Below are 25,511 nucleotides of genomic sequence, written 5' to 3'. Positions count from 1 at the left end.
CCATGCTCACTCAGCTTTTGAATTTCAAGGTTACATTCTAGAAATCAGCAAGAACCAAACCTTACTTTCTCCTGAGATGCAATCTGTTTTTAGAGTGATTAGGAAATCTGCATACTGGAATCAGATCCACAGTGATTATTCTGAACGCTAGCTAGGACATGCGTGGGGATTCTAGCTGCACTCCGTTGAGCTCTCAGGAAAACAGGGACCCCTATTCCTCTTCCCTGTGTGGCTCAGACATCAGCAGTCACAGAAAATGTGTCAGGGGATCACCATTCTTCCTCTCCTCTATTCCTGTTGACAATCAACACCTTGTCCCCACACACTGCCCTTGTTGAAAGAGGAACAATGCCTCTCTACCCTGTGTCAGATAAAGAATGAATCGAAAAGACCCTCCTAGCCATCTGTAAGTTATAGGACTCTGCAGAGCCAAAGGGAAAGAAGCCAGACACCTTGGAAGTGACAAGCTTTCTCTTATAAAATATAGTAGGAGTTCAGAAAAAGGAAAATGCAATAATTTTTTTAAGTACTTTGGGCCATTTCCCTTCTGGAGGAGTCTGGACACGTTTTTATTTGGAAAGGTGCATTGTGACATTTTATATCATTCCCTCCACCTATTAATAGCTCTGAGCGCCCCCAGGTACTCATTTCAGGACACCCTTGGAGAAAGGGGACTTCTGGCAGCTGCTCTGCAGCAGGCAGCTTCATAGGAACAGCAGGTTTTAATTGATGTGTTGTGGGCATTGGGTTCTCTCCATCTTAAAAAGTGTGATGGGTTTAGTATCCTCCCAGATTTAGTAGCCTCCAATAGATTTTAATATGTCAATCATTCCCCTTTTATTGGAACGTGTCGGGGGGCTGAATGGTGGTCCCCTAGGTGCCATGTGTCACTGAACACCTAGTGTCAACATCGCCTATCTTTGTGTCTAAACTTCCCAGAAAGGATGTAACAAACAAGCCTCCAGGATAGATTCTCAGCACAAGAGCTCATTGGATGAATCTGTAGCACACTTGCTGCCTGTTGGTTAATAATCACAGTGAGAGAAATATGGGAAGGCAGGCTAGAAGGTGTGACTGCAAAACACCACAGTTTCTCACTTTGACATAATGATCCTGGTGGCAAGTCATAGCCTCACCCTAGGGAGGTGGTGATCTTCCTACCAGCATTATCCTATAGCACTGTGGTATGCATCATCTTTTGTAATGCTGGGATGGTGCCAAGCCTACAGAGACAACAGGGCATTTCTAAGAGCCTCTGAGTATTCTGGCTCTGCCATCACTACCCCAAGAAGCCAACCCCTGGGAACCAGGCTACCAAGGAGAACTCCATCACAGGCCTTCACAACCCTCCTCACAGTGTCAAGTACAGGGGTGTTTCTTGCTACCAGACCCCCCCTCCTTTGGTAAACTAATGGACCTTTGAAAAGTGGTTTGTGAGACATAAGTCACAAGTGACAAATGTACCTTTCTATGAGTTTCTTGCACTTTTATTGTATAACCATCAGCATCTTCCACCCTAAGAACACTACCCATCATCCAGAAAGTGCCTCCTATCCATTTGCTGACAATCTCTGCTGCCTGAGGCCACCACTGATTAAGTTTGTTTTTCTCTGTAAATGTATCTTTTCTGAACATTTTTGTCAATGGAATTTTATAATACTCAAGGTGATAATTTGGTTGTGAGCCTAGCCTTTAATGGCTGAGCCATCTCTCCAGCCCTCAAGGTGATAATTTGGAGGTACATCCACATCATTGCACAAGTCACTTATTCCTTTTTTGAAATTTTAATTTTTTATAAGAGTTTCAAATTGTCACATAGAAATTAAATGTATTTGTGGTGATATATTGTGCCCCCCAATATATTGTGCATCTTAATAAAGTTTATCTGAGGACCAGAGGAAAAAGCCAGCCACTATTGTAAACATAGAAGTCAGGCAATGATAGCACACTCCTTTAATCCTAGCATTCGGGAGGCAGAGATCTATCCAGATTTCTGTGAGTTCAAGGCCACACTGGGAACAGAGCCAGGCATGGTGGCACACTCCTTAAATTCCAACACTAGTTAATCATAAAGGTCTGGAGGTCTGTACAGACAGACAGAAAGTGACAGAGCTGGGCAGGAAGAGGAAGTGATGTAGCTGGGCAGAGAGAGGAAAAGAGATGGTAGGGAGAGAAAGGCATATAGACGTGGGTATACAGGAAGTAGGTCTCTTTGGAAGCTGAGAAGTTCATGAGGTGAGGTTGGCTGTGGATTGTCCTATTCCTCTGATCTCTCAGTTTTAACCCCAATGTCTGGCTCCAGAGTTTTTATTAATAAGACCATTCAGCAATTTGTCTTACATGCATTTTTTTTCAGGTGCAGTGTGGGACTTACACAAACATGCATATAGCATCTAACACTAAAAGAGGTCATGAGTTCGAAAGAGAGCAGGAGTGGTGTGTATGGGAGAGTGTGGAGGGAGAAAAATTAAAGAGGGAATTATATAATTGCATTTTAATCTCAAAAATAAAAAAAAGTAATTTTAAGAAAAAGAAATAGAGAACGTCACATGACAATTTATACATCTGTTGGGGCAGACGGAGATGGGCTGATGTTCAACTTTGCATTAAAACAAAGTCAGGGAAAACTAAGATAGCCAAGCAAAAATATAAAACTAGGACATTCTCAAATCAATGTAGGGAGGAAGAATTTACAGGGGTGCAAATTATATATCCTGACGACAGGTTAGGGACCCAGCTGGGGGAAAGGAGAGAAAAAGACACAGTTGCAAATGGGCAGCCTTTTCTCCTGTGTCTTTTGACAATACTCGGCAAATCTCTCATAAAGATTGGCAATTTCCCTACCAAGGCTGGGTAACCTAATATATCAATTCTCCATTTTTCCTGCCCAACTTAGTGATAACATATCTTCCATTAACCTGTGCTGAAAGAGCCATTTCTATTCTAAGAATCTATTTATTGTTCCCCTCTAACTTTCTTAAAGATGTGCCTCTGGACTGTAATACTTCAAGCTTAGAGGCAGCTGAACTGTGAATACTTTTGTCAAGTTTCAGGAACATTGATTGAGCCTTTTCAGAGTCTCTTGATGGCAGGGAGGTGTGGGGGGAGACTGTCTAGTCCCACCCCTTTTGTCTGAACACACTAAGGACCGAGTTCACTTTTCTGCTGCCTGCTTTGAATTTGGTCTTCGCTGTCAGCATATCCAATGATGTCTTCTCCCAGGCACTTCACAAATTCTCAGAAAACCACAGGAACTCCTCGGTGTATCTTCCTGTCCTTGCTGTTCTGTTGGCTTACTCTAAGCGACACTCTGGGTGTTAACTCGGTTCCTTCTCTCAATACTCTTATCATCTCCTAGCGTGATTCCTCGTGAAGCCTCAAGCACTAATTCTCGTTACTTTCAAATTGTCAGAAACCTTTAGTGACGTGATATTTCTTCCTGAAGCATTTCTAGAATAAACTAAGTTTTACCTTTCATGATCCACACAGCCTATTACATGTACTCTAAAGCTTGCTAGCCATCACCATGACTGCCTCTGATAAACTAGGTGTCTGTGTCCTTCAATCTCCTATAGTCATGAACAGAAAATCCTCCCATTGGTCAATCTCAGACTTCTTTTCCAAACTTTCTTTATTGGTAAGAACCGTGTTTCAAACTTTGCTTAAATAATTTTATGATATAGATTAAAAGCTTTCCTAATTCCATTAAACTTCCCTGACACATGTTCAAAAAAAGATATGCAAAATATACACAAAATTTACCTACCATAAATCTATGTGTAGAGTCATTATATATTCACAAAGGTAAAAACAATTGCTGGTGTGTGTGTGTGTGTGTGTGTGTGTGTGTGTGTGTGTGTGTGTGTGTTTGTAATGTCAAAAGAATTCAAACAAAATAATATGGGTGTTCTTACACATCAGTTATAATAATGGAGAGTCCTTCTTGCCATAATAATGGAGAAACTGAGGCAGAAGTACAAATAATGACATCGTTTAGTACAATGACTACATATGGCATTTTACTAAGAAGTGGTGAGAACTGAGGTATGAATATAATGTGGTCCCTGCCTTTAAAACATTTATGTTTTATAGGTTGGGGGGGAAAGGGATGTTCCAATATCCATAATAAGGTGAACACAAGGGAATACGGTTCAAAGGAAAGGGAGGGATTTGTAATAGGCTGAGTAGTTTTGTGAATTCAATACTGAGCCCCATGACCCACGTCTGTGAGGTCACCATGGGAACAGTGGGAGGCACAATGAAGTCATTAGCCGGCTACACACTGACATTTGAAATCCACGTTTTTGAATGCATGTCTTTCCTCCTCACCTAACATCTCCTAAGCCATGCATATCCTATGGCTGATGAGAGTCCCTCCTTTTGTTGGAGGAGAGTTGGGCAGGGACTTGGGATCGAGAATGACTTGCTTTCCAGCTGCATTGCCCACCTTGAAAAAAAAGTTGGAGGGGGAGTTTAATCATCTCCCTGCACTTTGGCTGGGTGAATTAGACTCTGCCCCTGACAATGGAGGTGCTGTTCCAAGATGAAAAGCTTAGGAGGGTAAAGGGCAGGCTGGGTTCGTGTTCTCCAGGGTGTGTCAACTGCCTGCCTGGAGGAAGCTAGCAAGGGAAAAATGGACCACAGGACACACAGGATTAATAGAGGCAGTGGATGGACAGCCTGCAGCAGAAGGCCTGGCCCCAGCAGTCTGGCTTTCCTGCTGCCTTTCCCCCACCCAACTCCAGGAAGATGCTCTCTATGCTTCAGCTGCAGGGCTGTAGCTCAGCTCACAGAGGGCATGGGTGTTTGCCCTGCACTAGCAGGTAAGTGAGCCCGGTCCAGGTCCACAGGGTTGCCTTGCCGCCTTCCTCCTGGACTCCCGGCGTGCTTAGCAGTTTGTGGCCAAGATAGTTGTCGCCATCATCCTGTCTGGGTTCCCTTTTTCAGACCCAGCATTTCCTGGAGTTGTGGGCTGTGCTCTAAGGATGTGGGTCTAGGTGTAGAGCATTTGTAGTGACCTGACATTGTTACTGGGGTGTCTTGTCTACCACACAGGCAGTTAATCAGTGAGGGCCATGGGACTTCCAAAACACACAAAGTAATTCACCTCCACTTTGATCCTTTCTCTAGTCTTCTGGGAGCCTTTTTGAATATTAAACTCATTAACCAAAGAAACTAGTATGCCATTAAAGTACACATTCCAGCCTGAGGCGCTTTTTTTTTTTTTTAATAAAAAATGATGTGGGTAGCTGATTCAGCATTTAGATACCTTCACACCCATCTCCAGAAATATGTCTGGACTAATACTTTATTTCTAAGATGGAGTGGAATTCCTCCTTTAGTGGCATGCCTGTTTGGAGATGGCTTCTGAGAATTTAGGGCTTCACATTATCCTGGAGCGGTTATATCAAATTCTGCCAGTGTATCAGAACATGTGCTGTGGGAAGGTCTTGAAGAAAATTTATAGCATAAGACCACTGCACGTAACATCAGGAGAGCATGACTTGAATATGCTATCAGTGATGGCTACAGGAATACACTGATTAATAGGAAGAAGCCCCAGGAAGGAAGGGGAGGGGGGGGGGGGGGGGGGGAGTAGGCATGCTCACTCAATGTGTCCCAGGTTCTCAAAGGAGAGTGTCACTAGGGCAGAGACAAAGAGCAGGCAGGGACAGAAGTGGCCAGAAAGGGAAAGAATCAGACTTTCCTGGGTTTCACGGGCCATCTGAATGTGCACGCACCCCAGAGATACCTCCCCAAAGATACAGGCGTCAGTGAGAGAGGGTGTAACGACCAGATTTGTTTGTAAGAAATCATTTGCCTGTCGTATGGATAAAAGATTAGAGAGCGAAGCAAGAGTGACATTGGGAGCAGTGATTGGAGGTTGCCCCACGACAAGATGGCATGGATGGCAGAGAACAGCATAATTCATCCTCATCCCACTGGGGTTCATGATCTTGTGAGGGAGAGGATGTATGTACACGGAATCACTAAAGTGTAAGGGAGTGGCAGGCTGTGAGAATTGAGCAAGAAAGGAGAAAAGGGAGAGGTCACAATTAGCAGAGAAATTCAGGGAAATGCCTTCTCACAGGCCGAACCAAGAGATGGGAGGTTCGCTCTGCATCATCTTCTTGTCTTTTGGGTCGTCTGTTGTTATTTTTATTTTAGCTACAACTGCTTCCAGATTCAGCGATGAAGAGTCGCTTCCTCGCTATTTTTAAGCCACACACACACAGCTTGTATTTAGTGCCACGTTTTCTTTGTCAGGCAAGTGGGAAGCAGAAATTTTAACTGCTTTCAGAGTTCAATTCCTGAACAACCCCCTCCACTTGCCAGACAAGGCATCCCGGAAGGGAAGGGTTTACAGGTCCCTGTCCCTAGGTACCCGTCCTAGCACAACTGTCTCGGTGTATATAACATGGATTTCAGTGTGAGTATGACTCTGAGGAGGATACTCGCACACTAAGAAATCTGGAGTGAACTGCTTTTGGAAAGACTAGCACAAAGTTTTCTGAAAGCCCCTGGAGCACCTTCTTTCTGTAATTTAAATTAAACTAGGTCTTTAACTGAAAAGCAATAACAAAATATTAAGTGGAGATAGGGTGTGATAACTACTCAAATGTTTATCATTATTCACTAGGGGGAAACATTCAAATCTTTTCTTCTAGAATCTAAAAATACATAGTACATGAGTGTTATCTGTGTGACTTAAAACCCAGTGTGATCACTGGGCTTACCGTTCATTTAAGACCACACCTACACACACACAGGTGTATCTCACAGGATATAGCCAATCAGTAGTACTAACTTCTTATTGCTACAAATCAGTTTTTATGTGTGTATAGTTCCATGTGTGTGGAGGGATATACTTGCACAGGTGTGTCTGTGCATGTAGAAGCCAGAGGACAACCTCAGCTATAGTTCCTCAGTCCATCATTTTATGAGAGAGGGTACGCCATAGGCCTGAAGTTCACTGATTAGTTTAGGTTAACTGGCCATTGAGATCCAGAGATGTTCCTGCATCTGTTTCCCTAGTGGATGTTCCCAAGCATGTTCTGTCATGCTTGGCTGTGTGTGTGTGTGTGTGTGTGTGTGTGTGTGTGTGTGTGTGTACTAGCGATCAAACTCAGTCCTTGTGCTTGTGAACCCACCACCTCACCCATTTAGCTACCACCTCAAACCCTGATAAATCTCTTTTGAAAACAAACAAGATTACAGAAAATCATCAGTAAGAACACTGTTGATTGGTCATTAGGACTAGAACACTCTGCCTCCTGACTGGCCTAAGTCTCAGTTCCACCTGTACTTACAGTTAGGTAAGTAACTCAAACACACCACAGCTCTTTAGGAAAAGAGCTGTCTAAGATGACTGGCCCTCTAAATCTATTACAGACTTCCTTCCAGGTGTACCTTCCAGATGCGAGATGACCTTTCAAGAGCTTCAGTTATGTGAGCCTATACCTAAGAGAAGGCTTGACTGTGCCCTTATATTCATGTCAGGAAAATGGGAAGAGAAAATTCATTTATTTCTTTTAGCATCTCTGAAATACATTTGGGGGAGGAGAGCAGGTGGATGTTTGACTGTGCACTCTGACAGTCCAGTGGTGTCTATGATTAATGGTATTTCTGGGCTTAAAAAAAAAAAGTCTCCTAAAGTTTCCTTCTTCAACCACACCCAGAAATTCTCTTCTATTTGAGACTGTGCCGTTTAAGGAAGCTGACAGATCTGAGTGCATCCAAAGAAAGGTGATAAAGATGAAGGGAAATCTGGGAAAGCTGCCATCCAAGGAAAAGTTGTTAAAAACTGAAAGGTTTGGCGTTGGGAAGACTCGAGGATACATTACAGCTGTCTCAAATATTGTGACGGACTGTCAGAAGATGAGAAATGAGACTTATCCTGGCCCTGGGTTTCCTAATAGATGGTACAAGTTGATGAAAAGTGTGGGGAGCTTAATTTGGGCCCAGTTCAGAAAAGCAAATTTTGACAGCCATAAGTAGCCTAGGATAGAACGGGATTGAGCATCCCTTGTGCAGAGAGTAACCAAAAGGGCTGGTCATTAATAACTTTTTATCATCAAAAGCAATGCTCCAAGTGGATTTATGTGCATTGATGCAGTCCTTTGGGCATATCATATGATGGAGGAGACACTGAGGCACAGTGTGGTGAAGACACTTGTCTAAGAACAATATAATTGATATGTGACCACCTGGTCTTTGAACCTGTGCAGCCTAATCACTGAGTCTATAAGCTTAACTGTACTGCTCTATTGACTTTAAGCAGACGTCCCTGAGAGATGGTGAAACTCCCAGGGGCCTTTTCGAAGAGCCCAATAATGGTGACACAGTGTGTGCTGCTTGACGTGAAAATTATGGGATGGGATACGGGCAGAGGTGTCTTCCGAGCACTTTGTGCCCAGCATCCTTAGTGCTGTCCCCACACACAGTCAGCTCATTGCCTTCCCCACACTAGCTGGAGTTCAGGTTCACTATTTCTTGGTCAGATTTTCTTTGTTTGATGTGTTTATGCCATCCATTCTGTTTAAAAAAAAAAGGAACTGAAAATATTTTTTAAAAAATCACAAGACGCAAAATTTGCCAGTAAAACTGTTTCTAGGTACATAGGCTACAATTCTCCTCCCCTTCTGGGTAAGAGCTGGTTTTCCTTTTCTGTGTCAGAGGTTGGTCCTCTGCATGTTAGAAAATACAAGAAAGGAGATTTGCTTCCTGGTGCAAAAAAAGGAGGAAGAATTCCTTTCAGAGTTGATAGATCCCTCCATAGGTAACTGACCAGGAAGGACAACGGACCCCATTTCATAGATAGGTGCTTTTAAAATAATTTGACAACAGGTAGTTAAAATGGAGGTATGCCATGCTGCCAATCACAGCTCGTCCTTCTGGAGTTCAATGCTTGTTTTACTTGAGGGAAGATGATATTTGAACATTTTCTGGCATCCATCAACAGCAATGTGCACATGGTTTCAAACAGGGGTTTTCAGCCTTCTGAAACCAATTACTTCTGCTTAAGTGGAAATGCCAAAGCAGAGATGTGTCAGCAACTAAGAGAAGAATTCTTTAAAGAATTAAATGCACACGGCAGTGCCATGAAACAGCAGAAACTGTGTGCACGCGCACATACGCACACATGCAAACCCTTTTAAAGAGAAATTTTAGAAAGTCCGTGTCAAAGAATGTTAACCCAGAGAGATGCAGAAATGTCAGACACATTACATGGGCAGGGTGTGCGGCTGGCATTTGGCTGCCAGCGGGGGAGGCGTCCTCCTGCAACTAATTCCTCAGGAACCTCACGCTGAGCCTGTCTACAGGGAAGGGAGCAGGAGGGGAGGGGAAAGAAGGCATTGCTTTTACCTATTTTATTTTGCCTTACCAACTGGAAAAGGCCTCAGTGGTATCAGACTTAGGCAGCTGGGGATTTTATTTATTTATTTATTTATTTATTTATTTATTTATTTTATTTATTTTTTACTTAGGAACAGGAGAAGGGGAGCATTGTCTCATCCCATTTCCCAGCTCATGTGGAGAGCAAGCCAACCTCTGTGATTGTTAGTGTGGCTGGCACAGTTGAATGCTAGCCAGGCTGCCTCTCATGGAGACTCATCAATGTCTCACCTCAGTCTGTGAGTTGTCTCCATGGGAAGGAGGGGTTGCAGTCCCTGGGTAGGGATGACGGATGTGCATGCAGATGGGGCGTTGTGGGTACCTCTCCTAATTGGCAGAGTACTTAGAGTATTTGTTTTAACCCTTCAGCAGGTGTTCAGGGGAAGGCGGGGGGCTTGGCGTACAACTGCTTGGTTTTGCTCTACAGTTCTCATAGTGTCGTCAGGAATTCTTGTCAGCGACTGTCGCTTCTAATTCCTATCAGGCTGTCGATCTGAATTTTTGTCTGTTTCCTTCATGAGGGCTGCCAGGTATATTAGCAGGAAAAAAATATTCTGTGAAAATAGATATAAAATGGGATTTATTAACTGTAAACATCTGTTAAGTCAAGTACCCTGAGTCTATTGCCAAAGTACTTGATTTCAAGTTTCCCTGTGTACATCTGTCACACATTTTCCATCCTCCGGGGACCTGTTTGTGGGAGTTCTCTGTGTACTAATGGAAACGTGTGATTGGCTTTACCCTCGGCTGTAGCTCCGCGTTCAAGTCTTTTTAACATAAGCAAAAGGGGAAGACGGGAGAGCAACCCATGCTATCAGCCAGACTTTTTCCGAAACAGCAGTTCTTCCAGCTCCTTGCAACTGACACTCATGACAATGAGCAGGTTGTAAAGAAACTCCTGCATCTCCTGCCGCAGGTGCCAGGGTGGCTGATGATTCTCCGGGCAAGCCGTTTGCCTTCCCACAGCAGGCTGCTGTCACGTCACCTTAGATGGAGTAATGATAACCCCTTGTGTCTCAGAACAGCCTATGTTTTACAAAGTACTTCTAGTTACACGGCCTGACTGATTGGCTTGGATCACTCCACCACCTGTGTGGTGGATGTTGCCGTTATTAGGAGTTCCATGTTTTGCTAATAAAGATACTAAAAGCAGAGGATTCATTCAAGGCTGGATAATCAGTAAGTGTCAGTATGCTTGCCTATGCCAGGCTCAAGATTTTGTTTTCTTGCATGGAAAACCTGTACGTGGTAGAGGCCACCCCTTACTCAGAAGGAGTTTATATGTTACAAGACCATAAGTGTGTGCTTGAAACCACAGGTAGTATTGACCCCTATAGATGCTATGGTTTTTCCAAAATCTATGTAAAATAAAAAATATTAACAAGTAACTAAATAGAGTCATTTTGCAATATCCTGTAATAAATTGACAGGGTCACAATCTCTGCACTTTGGAGGATATTATTAAGTCAACGAAAGACTGCTTCAATACAATCACAGCGACTCATTGACTAATGGAGACAGCATGTGGGCATGTAGCGTATACAAAGTGGATACACTGGACAGAGCATGTCATAGGCAGAATATCACAAAACTATATAATTCTACGACTATTCAGAAAAATATAGTTTATAGTTTATGATCTACTTATTTCTAGACACTTCCATTTAATGGTTTTTTAACATAGTTGACTATAGGTCACTAAAATTATGGAAAGTGTAACCATGAATATATATATATATATATATCTTTTATAAATATATATGTATCATATGTATAAATGCCATTATGTAAACCATTTATAACCATATATATGACATTGCCTTTCTGTTTTCCTACGTTCTTTTTGTTTTCTTGCTATACTATAGGCATATTTGTAACATAAAGTTCAGTTAGAGATGTATCGCCTCTCTTGGACTGGCCAGCGCCTCCAAGACATTCATATACATTTACTTCAGTAGCCTACAGGGTCTAGAAGTTTAGAAATGCCAAGGTGTCCTCTCATCTGAGGAAAAAAATCATCTGTAGATCTGGTCACTGGCTAATATCTTCCATGGGTCTCAAGAACACAACAGGCCGATTCTCTCATTTCATTTCCATTTGTTTAAATAGAAAGGGTATGAGAGTCAGCATGCAAAGCAGAAACTACCTCCAAACCATCCCAACAGTCTTCAGACCCCACGCTTGAGTTGCACCAACATTTGGGCATAAATATATTCCCAGAAGCTAGAGAGGGCAGATGCCCTCATCTCTAGCCTACGCCCATCTGTATGGACATACGTAGTCTTGTCTCAAGAGTCTCAGCAAGAACCTGAAGACTAGCAACAGTTCAGTGAGCACCTAGAAGCACATTGTCAAGGCTATTTAGACAAGCCCCATATGACTCAAGGAGGCACGCTCCCTCCTCCCACTCCCACGGCCAGCTGTCCCCAGCCAAGGCCATATGCCAGACATACACGTTCATTGACCAGCAGCATGTGACCACTGGCTCCACGTGCAGGGATAGCCTGTGAATTGCCATCACACAGACACCCATGAAAACCCAGGACGTATCTCTGTTCGGGTTTTGCAGAGATGCTGAGTGGTACCCACTTCCTTCTGTGTCTTTGCTTTTCATCATAAAGAGAACAAATGCTTTTGTATTCAGGACCATTTTCACATTTTCTAGCATTTTCCTTGGACTGTTGAACAGTTCCCTGGTTACCTTTAGGAACAGGCAAATGCCCTCCTCCATCCGCCACACTTAGCCCTCGCACAGTCACCAATGCCTCGCGTGACACGGCGTAGCATGTGAGTGTGTAGAGTGTGTGTGTGGGGGGCTGCTGCTCAGACTTTATTTTTTGAAGTTATTCTGAAGACCTCTTGGGAAGTAGATGGAGGTTGGATTCATAAAACTTTAAAATGTCAGAGCTGGAAGGCAGTGTAAATTACATGTGGTCTAATTGTCTCATTATAATGATGAAGAAATTGAGTCCCAGGGAGGGTGAGGTTTGCCCCAGTTTACCCTGGCAGAGGCTGCACTGCACGGTGTCTGTCTGTCCTTCACATTGCTCTCAGCCCTTCCAGATACCGAGAAATCAGCCACATGGGTTGTCCCCGGGTGCCTTTGTCCTATAGCTACCTACCAACAGGGTTTATTCAATGGAAAGAGGTCAGAGGTCAGGGAGAGAATAGAGAGTGGGATTAAGGGAAGCAGAGCTGTTGATTCCCAGGTTGGCTGTTTCCCTGTGTTTAACATCTAGTCCTAGAACATTCCAAGGTAGCTGCTTTATATAGTTTTCTCTTTCCAGATTCCTTTCATTGCTTAGCCCACAAAACATTGGTAGTGATACCCATTTCTCACTTTTGCTAGTCTTAAAGCAGTGCAGCCTCCATTCTGGTTGCCCTAAACCCTGACCTTGTCTCTAAATAGTTCCTTTATGAAACTCTCCTCACATCACCCAGTTTGGGTATCATATAATTTAAGGGGAAAAAAAAATCAAATAACTACAACCTGCCTAGTTCTCTGTCTCTTGATCCACACTGTTAGTCTCCCATGCTGCATTTACTATGGACAGCTTAACACTTAGCATGAATATGTAATAGTTTTGTAAACTATGCAGCACTTTGCATAGGCATGATAATCCCATGTAGTGGGTCAAGGTCAAAGCCTAGGCTCAGAGTCTTGGGTTCAGACCAGCCTCCTACTAGTTGTTCCTTAACTAGGAGATCACTTGACTTCTCTGTGTCTGAGTAAAGCTGCTGTTAGGATGCAATGATATCAATGCATTCAAAGGACTTGGAACACATCAGTGTGAGTTCTTAAATGTCCCTAAGCTCCTACAGCATGTACTATGTGCTAAATAAATGTTAGCATTATTATTGTTCACTGTTACAACTCATATTCTGTACACAGAAACTTTTGGTAGGACTGTGATTCTGTAAATGGAAAAATTTGCAGATTGTCCCAAGCCTTTATGCTGTCATCAAAACCTCATGAGGATAAAGACTTTAGTTCCCAGGGAAGATGGGAGGTTCAGGTGAGTGTGGAATGTGAGTCACAGGGATGTGAGGACAGATGGGACAGGAATGTAGACTGCACCATGCAGGACAAGCTGGGATGTGCCTGAGATCTCTGATGTGCAGGAGGCATGGGATCCAGCCCCCTTTCAACAAGATGACAGGGTCTGGGAAGAGGCAAGGCACGGAATCTGTTGCCCCATGAGACTCCTTAAGACAAAGTCCTGAGCTGGATATTCCTGCAAGCTCAGTGACACCATGGTAACTTAACTAAGGTGCTGACGGCCTCCTACCTGGAGACAGAAGTTGTTTAGTTATGCTCTTTGGAAAAATAGGTTGGGTTTCTTGTTTTTGTTGTGTTTTTTTGTTTTTTGTTTTTCCTATTTGTTCTTGCCCCAGGGTATCTGATAAACATTCAGACTTAGGAAACTGACCACACTTGATCCCTAGCATTCCATGAGCTTCCTTAAGACATGCTTATGCTTGTACCACACTCTCCTTGAAGCGTAGCTATGGATGTTTGGAAGGAGGAGAAGAGCCCTCAGCTGACCCATTCAGATAAATGCCTAGCCAGCTCTTCCCTGGTTGCATCTCCCCATGCTGCGCTTAGGTGCTCAGTGCTTTCTCCCCTTCCTTCCTCTAGGGGGCAGTAAATTCTGACATGGCCCAGTTTCTTCTCCTGTATCATTAGACAGCCAACTGTGACATTCTTCTAGAAGAAAGAGAAATTAAGTCATCCCATCTTCAGTTGCCCAGGACAGTGACAACTCTCTGTTATTACTTTATGTCAGACAAGGAAAGAATTTAATACACTGTTGGAGGGCATGGGAACCTCAGCAGAAGGCAGTCATTTTCTATATAGTCTCTGAGTTAGACTTGGCACTCATGCCTAAGTGCAGATGACCCTGGCTTCTCCTGATTATCCTCTTTTTGCTTATTTTCTCTCTTGCTTTTATTAGAAATTCAATTATTGGCCCAGAAGGTAATTACAGGGTAATTAACAGGCTATCCTGCTAGGTAGGAATTAACAGGGTCCCCTGAATTTGAATGAGTGTTAATACCCAGGGCTATCCCTGCATCTGGCTTCTTATTGTTCAGTCCGCATTATAATGTCCACACTCTGGCCCCAAATATGACACGCTGAATGTCACTGTGGCACAGATGTCCAGGACTATTGATAACTAAGTACAGGAGGATGTAAATTCTTTCTGTTTGACCTCTTTTCAGCCTGCTTTGAAACCACAAACCCCACTATGACTACAATGTTAAAAGGTCACCCTTTCTCCCACACACCCCTCCACTCTCAATATCCTTGGCATTCATTTTTTCCTTATCCTTAAGAGGGTCTACCATGTGTAATTATTTACTGAGAGGTTATCTGTTTTTTTTTTTTTTCAACCATCAATACATGAACTCCACCAGAACAGAAACTTAGTGTGTATTCACAGGTTTATCCAGTACCTGGTATACAGTAAGCTCCCCCTTCCAGTGTCTTGTCAATTGACAGGTGTCTTAAGGAGGTTACACTAATAAACTTCTCAAGTCCATGAAGTAATGTTCTGATTTTCTACTTCAAAAACTATGGACTTTAATTAAGCAAATTTACATTGAAAAATCATATTCTATCATAGTGTTAATATCACCACAAAAAATTGTTTTGTTTTTCTTTGTAAGCACCTGGTATATTACTTTGGATTATGAACAAATTGAAAAGAGAAAATCAAACTCTCTAAAACTACCCCCAGAGCCATGAGTGTGCAGTCCTGTATTGAGGACCTCTGCCTCATAGGGTCCTATCCCAGGACCCTCAGAGGAATCTGGAGGTTCCCACTTAATTTCTAAAAGGCTCACATAGCCGCGCCTTTTCATCTCCCACAGTAGCTGTACCCAGAAATTATCATGTATCTGCTAGACCAGGGATGGAAACCATCATGGTGCCAGAGCAGCTCCATCCAACAACAGCAGCACCTGGGAAAGTTTCATCAACTTTGAATCATTCATCTGTTTTCACCAGTGAGCTGTGTGTGCCATGAGAAACAGCTCCAGGCTGGAAAAAATGAGGCAGATAGGAAAACCATGCCTGACTCAGGCCTCGCTGGCAGACTGTGTTGGTTTTGACTCTCACATGGCGTTTGGACAGGGCATCAAAGTGACTCTCAAAACAAAGCGTGTGCACGCGCTCACGCGCACGAGAACACACACACACACACACACACACACACACACACACACACACACACACACACACCTGCACATGCAGGCACATGCAACTCCAGATCTTCCCCCAAGCGCGTGAGGCAAGAATGTGCCGGCTCTTAGGAAGAATGATCCCCGCCTGCAAGGAGAACTTAGGCTGTCTTTATCACAGGGTTTTCACCTGTGCAAAGTATTACAGCTTCTCTATCAGGCAGAAGAAATTACATGAAAGGTGCAAAGGAAGAGGTAGTGTCAGTGCTGGCTAATTATTTTCCCAGAGATCTGAATGTCTCCCTTCCCGCTCCTCTTGTCTTCCCGCGGTGGTTTTGCCCACGTGAGACACTGTGGGGACCTACATAGGTGCTGCATCCTCTGCACAGTGTTCTGGTTGTCAGTAGGCCATGGCGAGGCTAGGGACAAAAAGCTGATTTTAGATATTCTGCTGGTATTGATCCCTGCTCATCAGAAAGGCTTTTGCTGTGCTGGCTCACTTCTGTGCTTAGGCAAAGGCTTTTACACATTTCCTGCCACAACTTATTCAATCTATTACAAAGTAGCATCAGCATTCAGGGTGTTTTTTCCCTTTCTTTGACCCAGTTTTAAAAACATCCAACTAAAAATGCTTCATTAAGTTTATATAGAGTTTGCAAGGCAATCAGAATCTGTCCTATAGCTGTTCCAGAAGGGATAGTGTAAGACCTCTACCCCTTGCCCTCCAAAAGTCCCTGTCTTTAGAATCAGAGAGAGAGAGAGGGAAAGAGAGGAAAAAGAAGAAGAAAAATCGCTGACATTCAAGAAATATCCTCCTGAAATACAACTGAACTGCCAGGGTTTGGGGGGACGTTGTTGTTGTTGCCTTTACTTCTTTCCCATGTTCACTGATTATACAGTGTATACATTCCACATTCACACTTTGTCTTGGGCAATCCCAGAAACCAGGACTGTGACCATAATGCACACACTGGTCACTGTTGGCACGCAGAGTCACAGGCCCTGTTCTTTCACAGCTGACAACTGTCCTGGCTCACTGATTACAGCAGCATGGGGGCATATCAAGAAAATGTTTCCAAAGCCCTTTTCTGGAGTGTAGGGATGGTTCAGCCAGCAATGTGCTTGCCACATAAGCATGCAAACTTTACTTCAGATTCCCAACACCCATATAAAAAGCCAGGCATGGTAGCATGTGCCTAGGTATGACCTTAGTGCTGGCAAGACAGAGACAGGAGAATCCCTGGAGCTTGCTGGCCAGCTACTCTAGCCAAATTGATGAGCTCCAGTTTCAATGAGGGCCATATCTCAAAAAACCCAGTGGAAAATTACAGAGAAATACACAGGACACCAGCTGCTAGCTGGTGCACACATGAGTATGCACACACTCATATAAACACATGTGAAAACCTGCACATTCACATACTACCCATACACACACATTAAAAATCCTTTTGTATCCCCTACCCCGTGTGTGTGTGTGTGTGTGTGTGTGTGTGTGTGTGTGTGTGTGTGTGTGTGTGTGTGTGTGTGTGTGTGCAGACACAATCTGCAGAGGCTAGATTCCCTGTAGTTAGAATCACAGAAGGTTGTGAGCTGAAGGACATGGGCACTAGGAATTGAACTTCAGTTCTCTGGAAGAACAGCAAGTGTTCTTAACTGCTGAACTATCCCTCCTGCCCCACACAAAGATCTTTTAAAACATCCTTCTTGGGGTACATTGGTTCCAGTTCCAGCTTCTCTAGTGTGCTTTTCCTGTTTTACCTTAGTGAGACATAGAAAAGCATAGATTTTCCCAGCATGCTTTTCCCAGTTCACGAGTCAAAGGTCATTTTGTTCTTTGCCTTAGAACCCCTTCAGCTGAGAGTTTGGAATTGCAGCACCAAGCTCCCAGGCAATCAGCAGATGTCAACTGTTCGCAAGCAAGCAGAGCAACTAACTGAGACGCTGAAGCACTATGTGGAATGGAGATTGTACTCTTATAGTGTGTAGCTGAAGTTTTTTCCAGCTACAATAGTGTTTCTAGTGGCTTGAGGAATAGAAAAGGAGAGGGCAGGCCTCACGCAGGCACGTTGCCTCCAACTGCCTGGCATCACCAGGAGCCAGAGCACCTCGTTCACTTTAGGGGTGTTTGTTAACTTCATTACCACCCAGGTCCTGAGTAAATGATAACTGGCTGCGAATACCTCTAAATTTTCAGGAATTTGTTTTGATACCTAGAATTTTTCTCCCATTGAGACTGAACTTTTCCTCACTTTAAATTGTCTGTTTACTTTAATTAAGCCTTCCCCTGGCTCGCTCTCCAACTTGTTGAGCCTGATAAGCACTAATTTACAATGGGATTCTCTCTCCCTCTCCCTCCCTCCCCTTCTCTCTCTCTCTCTCCCTCTCCCTCCCTCTCATTCTTTCCTTCTTTCTCTAATTTAACCTTCTCATCTTTGCCTGGTGCGGCAGCCAGTGAGCAGCTGATAAGCAGCGTGTTGTCAGGTCCCTGCTTTCTTCCTGGGAAGGTGTCTCAGTCAGCACGAGGGAGGATTTCTGAACCATGTCTGCTAATGGTCTACATGACGTCTCTTTATTTTGGCTTCTTAGCATAGACATCTTTGGGATAGGGTAAGGCAGCCAGGGACACGCTCGAAAATTCTTAATATTCCACCTGTGGCCAAAAAAAGAAAGAAAAGATACAGTTGGGAGTCAATTTGAGAGAAAGCCAAGCCCATCTTCCATTGCATGTACCCCAGTTTTCAGCTGCACACTGCTGTCTGTGTCGTGTCTCAATCCACATTGTACTTCTCCTGAGAAATTTCCAGAGGACCCCCCCCCTCCCCATGCCACCCACAGTTAAGTAAGGTTCCTCTTCCCGGCTCTCAAGGCACCATCTGTTTTTCCTTCATAGAGCTTCTTATATTCTATTTAAATTAACTTAGCAATTTAATTTAAATTGACTAGATTGTCAGCTCTCCAAGGAGTGAGATCCTGTCCTCGCTCACTGTTCTAGCCCACCTGTCACGGGCGGCTTCTGGAGAAAGAGGCCTCTCTGGGATGAGATCTGGAAGGCCTTTGATCTGGAAGTTGAAGCGCCCGCTCCCACGCCAGCCTTTGGGTTACAGTAGGCTGGTGGAGTCACACCTGGCAAATTTGCCTGCCTGCTTAGATCTAAATAGAGCGCATTCTTAGGCAGAGAGGGAACACTTGGAGACCGTGGCGATGAGGATTTACTCTTGCCTGCTCCAGTCTATCACCCGCATGCAGAGAAGATCAGGGCCAAGATGCATATTTATGAACTCCGGATGAATGTGCCTTCCCCACCTGCCCATGGGGAGCTCTCCTGCAGGTCTCCCTCACCAGCCACGCTGCTCTGCTCTGACGGATGAAGCTGACTGGGCAAATTGCTATGCTGATGAACCGCTCAGCTACCTGAGCAAATGTTCCAGGGAGACCTCCAGGGATACACAGCATTGGCGAGAAGGCTCCTCCACAGCCAGGGGTGGGCCTTTTAGCCCTTAGCTAGTCCAGTCTGGCTGGGCAAGGAAGATGAAAGACTATGATCAGGCTACTCACTTTTTTTTGGCAACCAGAGTGCCTGTCCTTGGGCTGGCGAGAAGCCTTATTGCGTTTCTCACTTCTCACAGAAAGTTATTCAAATTGAGACCTAGAGGTCTGGGTGTCACTGTGCTCATCAAAAGAAGGAAAGGAAGGAGCCGAAGCAAAAGCACTTAAAGGAGGGATGCATTACCTTAAATTATGCAGATGGGAAACTGACATGATTGTCAATGTCACAAGTCACCTTTCTGAGTAAACAGCTACCTCTGGGCAAATGCGGGGATGTGTTTCTCTCCGTTTACAAATGACTGGGTATGCAAATGCCGGGAGTGAGCCTTGCGCCCCAGAACGTGGAGATGTCTTCTCTCATCTATCCATAATGAGGAACATGCAGGAATCTGTCAAAAAAGGCATCCTGGGTTTGATTTGTGTCTTCTGAATAAAGGGGATTGCGCGGTTGGGCCTGCCAGCTGGTTTTCTGCCTAAGTATTACATCAGTCTCTGGTATGATCTTGCATCCTGTGTAAAATGCAATATTTTGGCCTAATGGGCAGGATTAGCAAGAGCTGGGAAGCCATAAATGAAAGTTTCTTGTTTCTAGAGAGCAGGTTGGAGCTTTTATATTATCTGCCGCAGAGCTCTGTGAATTTCAATGTATCTCTTGGGCTTTGGTAATATTCGTGTTAATGTCAAAATTGATCCCATTGTTATTGAGATGTGTAGGTTTTTTTTTTTTTTCCAGGCCAAAGATGCACAGTGGCTGTTGCCAGGGCTGATGCATGGGACATGCTCTTTCCAATCCTTTCCCAGAACTGAATGAGGTTATCATATGTGGTGCATCCTTACCACATTTTGTTTGTAGATCTGCATTTTTCTATAAGTCACTCAGAAGTTTAACTTATATTCACATAGGTCCTACTGTGGGCTGGCACTCTTCTTGACTATGAGGGCACAGCAAATGTTATTGTATCTATGGTAACAGAACCTAGATTCTTCCATACAATTCTTACCTAGATACAGAGAAGGGAGAGTAAATAAATAAACAATCAAAAGAATTAGCATTGCCTGTTCTATTTGCGTGGTGTGGGAAAGGAACAGGAACTAGAAGAGAGTAGGTTATACTCACAGAGGCTCACTGGATTAGTTACTACCAAAGTGATATTCAGAATGATCATGAATCCACTTCCACTTTGGGATATACACCCATCAAGATTGAAAGCATTAGATATCTGGACACTCATGTTCATAGCAGCCTTTTTTACAATCACTAGAAGATGAAACTAGCCCAAAGTCTCTATAGATACCTGACAAACAGTTGTTTCATGTTTATACAATAGAATACTATTCAGTCTTTAAGAAGGGAGAATGTGCTGGAACGTGCTACAGTGTGGATGAACCTTGAAGATACTGTGCTAAGTGAAAGAATGCTGTTATGTTTTCTACTTCCTCGTGTAAACAAAGTTGCTGAGATTAAAGACAGGAAGGTGATTGCCAAGGCCCCGGGGGAGGGTACTGTTTGATAGGTTTGGAAAAATGAAAAGTTCTGTTGATAAAAAGTAATAATGGGTTCTCAATTCTGTAAACATTCTATTTTGTTTGTTTTGTTTTTTGAGACATAGTTTCTCTGTGTAGCCCTGGCTGGTTTTTTTTGTTTTGTTTTTTTGTTTTTTTGTTTTTTGTTTGTTTGTTTTGGTTTTTTGAGACAGGGTTTCTCTATGTAGCTTTGTGCCTTTCCTGGAACTCACTTGGTAGCCCAGGCTGGCCTTGAACTCATAGAGATCCACCTGCCTCTGCCTCCCAAGTGCTGGGATTAAAGGTGTGAGCCACCACCGCTCAGCTTGCCCTGACTGTTCTTAAACTCTTGCTTTGTACACCAGGCTGGCCTCAAACTCACAGAGATCGATCTGCTTCTGCCTCCCAAGTGCTGGGATTAAAGGCGTGCGCCACCACTGCCCAGTTCCTGTAAATGTTCTTAAAGTCACAGAACTTTGTACCTTACAATGACTTGAAAGGTGAATTTTGTGCTGTGTTGTTTTAACACAGTCAAAAAAAGGAAGCCAAAGGACAGCAGGGAATGTCAGAGGAGGCTGTTGCTCTAGCATCTAGCCCAATGTCAAGGCAGTCGATCAGGGGTTGGGGCTGTGGCTCAGTGGTAGAATACTTGCCTAACGACTTGGAGACCTTGGTGGTGGTTGGTGGCAGCAGGAAAGCAGAATCTGTGGATCGGAAACATGTTTCAGAGGAAAAGCCACGGGCGGGTCTTATTTACGGATAACACCGCAATTCTTTGTAGTTTGAACTCCCACGCACTTAAAGCCAATAGACCCACTGATGTAGAAGCTGAAGACTGGCAAAAATCCCTTTCGCTGGCAGGTGCGCTTAAGCTTGCTGTCTTGGTGCCTGACAAGGGAAGCTTTATTTTTAAACTCTGCCGTCGTCTTGGATGGGGAAGGGAGCTGCTGCTGTTGACATGTGAATATTTGGCTGCACTGTCATGCCGCACTCATATGCTCAGTGTGAACACGGCTTGACTTGCGATGTACAGTGATAAGTAGCATGTGGCTAGCGTTGTTCATTCTCTTCCTCATTAGGAATGCACGTCCTCCATTAGCATATGCAACTAACTACTCCCTTTCCCCTGTGCAGTGTTGACATTCATTGTAATGATTTATTATCCAAGCTAAATAACCCTCAATATGAAACAACAAACATGCTTGTGTTTGTGTTTTCAGTTTGTTTTGTTTTGATTTTTTTTCTTGCTTGCTTCCACATAAGTAGAGAGTTTTTTTTTAATATGGTAATTAGGTGGTACAGCAGACCACTTGAAAGGTTCAAAAAGTCCATAAGGTTTATTTGGAAATATTCAGCAAATCTTAGTGACATCCCACAGTATGTCCTCAGAATTTCAAAAAGAAGAAAAAAAAAAACAATAATGGCAGATTATTAAAATGTTTGTTATGAGCAAACACTCCATCTAAGACTTAATGATCTATGAAAGGGCCACATTTGGGCTTCCTGTGGAGCCTCCACAGCCCCCAGAAGTCTTGTTTTATTTATTTGTGATATCTCCACAATGGGCTAAACCATCAGGAACACTTAAGAGATAGTGAGTGACAGAGAATAGTGGCTGCCGTCCAGAGCTGTGAGGCTAAACAGCCTGAGTTTGTGTCCTAGCAAAGTCACCAACTATGTGACCTTGGATGATACCTAAGGTAGATGTCCTCGTCTATAAAACAGAGTGACATGCCAATCTCATGAGGTCTGTGTGACAAGTGATAGAACCCATGCAAAACTCTTGCCAACATGATCTGAGAATAACTGTTCAATAAATATTAGCTGTTATTATCATCATGAGTGAGCTTCAAATGTGCCCATAATAAAGACATTGTGTGCAAAATGAAACATGTGAGGGCATCATATAAAAATTAAGAGAAAATAAACACAGATCCCATCATATGAATCCGTACTTCCCACAGTGGAAATGTGAAGACTGCTTGGCAGTATTATGGAGTATTGTGTGTTCAGAGGCATTTGGCGATGTCTCTTCTGTACCAAAAAGATGAGCCCCCTTGTTCCATAAGCACTCGGGTTATTTCAGAGGCACAGACTCGCTCACTCCGATCACCCACTTGTTACTGAATTGGTGCTGTCCGTTTTTATAACTGAGACTACACTAAGCATTATTCTGGACACTGGAGACTTTTCATTGGTGGCTTAGTTCCTTTCATGTCGCCCTGACTGGATTGCCTGACAGCAATGATTTAAGGCAGGAAGCTTTATTCTGGCTTACGATTTCAGAAGTCTTAAACATGAGAGGGGAGGGGGCATGTGCCAGGGAGCAGCTCCATCTTTGGCAGCGGAATTAGGCAGCTTTATATCCAAGCAGACCAGGAAACAGAAAAAGCAGCCTGGAACCCAGTGCCGGTAACCCCTTCAAGGGCCTGCCCCTGGTGGCCCACTTCTGCTAGCCAGGCCCTACCTCCTAAAAGCTCCATGTCCTTCAACATAGCAATACGAGCTGGGACAATACACCATAGAGGCTGTAGAAGCCATCTCAAATTCGAACATAACTTGATGAAAGACTTGCCACACCTTGAGAACCATCTGCATTCTATTGCCCAGTTAAAACTACCTGACCCAGATTACAATGGTAGTTCTGTTTTCTAAAGAATAAGAAACAGTCGTTTCAGAATGTTGCCACTTAAAAACCTGAGCAGGTTATTCTCGCCTCGGGCTTTTCCCCAATAGAAAATTGGTATTGATGTTTTGGAAGCATCGTATCCCATTCAAAGGTAAAAGTCTCCTTCCACGTGCCACTCTTCTAGTGATTTTTTTCTACACAGTGTCTACAAGTCAACACTCCTGGGTTCAATTAAAATATGAATTTAGCCACTGGATTCGTAGGGAGATGATCAAACTTGAATACTAATACCTTAACTATTTCCTATGAATGTCAGGAGGGGGCCCACTGAACGGTTTTGAAGACAATGGTTGGGAGCCCAAGGTGCCTGGGGATGATTATAACGCAGTACAGGTCTATATTGGATTTGGCTGAATTTCATTTTATTTTAGCAAACACAAAATGTTGCTCATTAGACTAACAATTTGCTGGCAATTCTATCTTTGTGAGAAATTCAAAGGCACCCAAACTATGCCACTTTCTGCTTACCCAGTGCCTCATTATCCCACAGGACAGGGATTAATTTTCCAGACCCCTGTTTCAAAGACTGAACTCATTGCATCATGATTAAAAAAAAAAAAAACACAATAGTTGTTGAGTTCTTAATATGTGCCAAATCCTCCATACTGACTTGTCAGGGAAAAGAATAGACCAAAGTTAGATATAGTTCTTCCTCACAGAGCATCCATTCCAAGACAATGAGGAGACAATCAGGTTGTATGATGAATCAGTTGTCATGAAGACGTAGGAATGAATGTTTCAAACAAATAAGAAAAAGTCCTATAGCAAGTAGGAGCATGGTCAGGTGAGGAACTCAGAGAAGTGGACAGAATCCTCGGAAAGGTAGGTTTAATACGGAGCTCTAGAACTGGAAACTGAGCCACTACCATCCCCAGTATACTTCTAGATGCTGCTGATATCGTCTTCTTAATGTTTTCAGACTTGCAAGCTTCAAGTAGTGAGCTAACTTCATTCTTCGTCTAGGAACTGGCATGTATGGAATTTGAACCAGAGCTTGAGCCTGTAACCATCACATGGCACTTCTCTAAGTTACAACTCTGGCATCTGAAGTTCTGACTTACAAAATCAGCATCCAGCGTCAGTGTGGTCCTTCCACAGTCTGATGTATAGATCTGCTCTCAGTTGGTTTTGTATCAGAAAGAATCTAAGCAAGCTGCTGGCAAACTAAACAAGCCATGTAGATGAGCTTGCACTTAATTGTGGGTACCGAATCCTACCTAGGTTACTCAGCTCAAAAGGGACTTACAAATTAAAGTTTGAATGCTGTTGGTCCCACATGACTAAGGCAGGACAGTATTAATACTCTTTCTCAGTACTAACTCTTAGAAAGCTTAAAAAATGGCTTTAAAGGGACCAAAAACTGTGTGATATTCAGAAATAGTTTCAGTGTATTAGAAGAATAAAAATAATCCTTTGAGGTTCAATATACACAGAAGTAGATGAGAGAAGAAGAAAGGAAAAGACGAGAGAGAAGCTTGCCACATTGTAAGCCCACTTCAGTGGGTCTCTCTCTCTCTCAACTTTTGCTTTGAAGCTGAACACTTGAGAGATTAGCCCAGCACTAAAGAAAATGCCCTCTTTTATGTGTGAAAGCTTGGTAATTGCTGCAGAAAGATACTTAGTGGCTCATAATATTCATATAATCAGATTAGTTTTGAATCCTACCTCAGCGGAGGACGCTGGAGTAATCCAATTCTCGCCTGTTTACCTTGTCAGTGCGTGCACTTTTTTTTATCCTCAGTCTTTCCTTTCTGGGCCTCAGTGGATGCTATCAACAAAGCTATTCTAGGATCTTAGAGAACAAGTCAAGTGCCAAGGCAGAAGTAAAAAGAAAAAGAGGCATTCTCAATGTTTGAAGAAGAGTGGGGTATGCTCAGTTGGGTTGGCTTTGGCACCTTGGTTGGTTCATTTACTTCCTTGCTAATAGTTAAAACAAGTCGGTGGCTTTCAGCCTACACAACTATAACTCTGCTGGGCAGTTAACATCTCAATTCATAGACACCTGTCTCATGACCAATCTTCTCCGAGCTTTGAGCATATGGCTGTGTCTGATGGCTTCACTGATTTCACTAGGGAGAGTTTTTTTTTTTTTTAAGATCTCTATTTGAGGGGTAGCCACTACACAGATGAATGATACATGGCTGGAATTAATTATTGCTTGCCAAGTCTGAAGATTGATTCATTCTACATT

The 25,511-nt window shown here is 43.4% G+C and overlaps 1 protein-coding gene and 1 long non-coding RNA gene across 12 annotated transcripts in view; one reads left to right on the top strand and one right to left on the bottom strand.

Moving 5' to 3' along the window:
* Tenm2 (teneurin transmembrane protein 2) overlaps positions 1-25,511 on the top strand; it is a 1,236,692-nt gene that overhangs the window by 736,452 nt on the left and 474,729 nt on the right. The gene's annotated exons all lie outside the window — the stretch shown is intronic.
* Positions 18,127-20,073, bottom strand: LOC119087026. Its single transcript, XR_005090451.1, has 2 exons — positions 19,313-20,073; positions 18,127-18,232 (listed from the first exon to the last, which is right to left on the bottom strand). It is a non-coding gene; the product is annotated as an uncharacterized LOC119087026 (long non-coding RNA).

Source organism: Peromyscus leucopus, chromosome 8b (genome assembly GCF_004664715.2).
Source record: "Peromyscus leucopus breed LL Stock chromosome 8b, UCI_PerLeu_2.1, whole genome shotgun sequence".
In the NCBI taxonomy this organism is placed as follows: Eukaryota; Metazoa; Chordata; class Mammalia; order Rodentia; family Cricetidae; genus Peromyscus; species Peromyscus leucopus.
The sequence above is the reverse complement of the archived record's forward strand: the minus strand, read 5'-3'. Positions and strand labels throughout refer to the sequence as shown.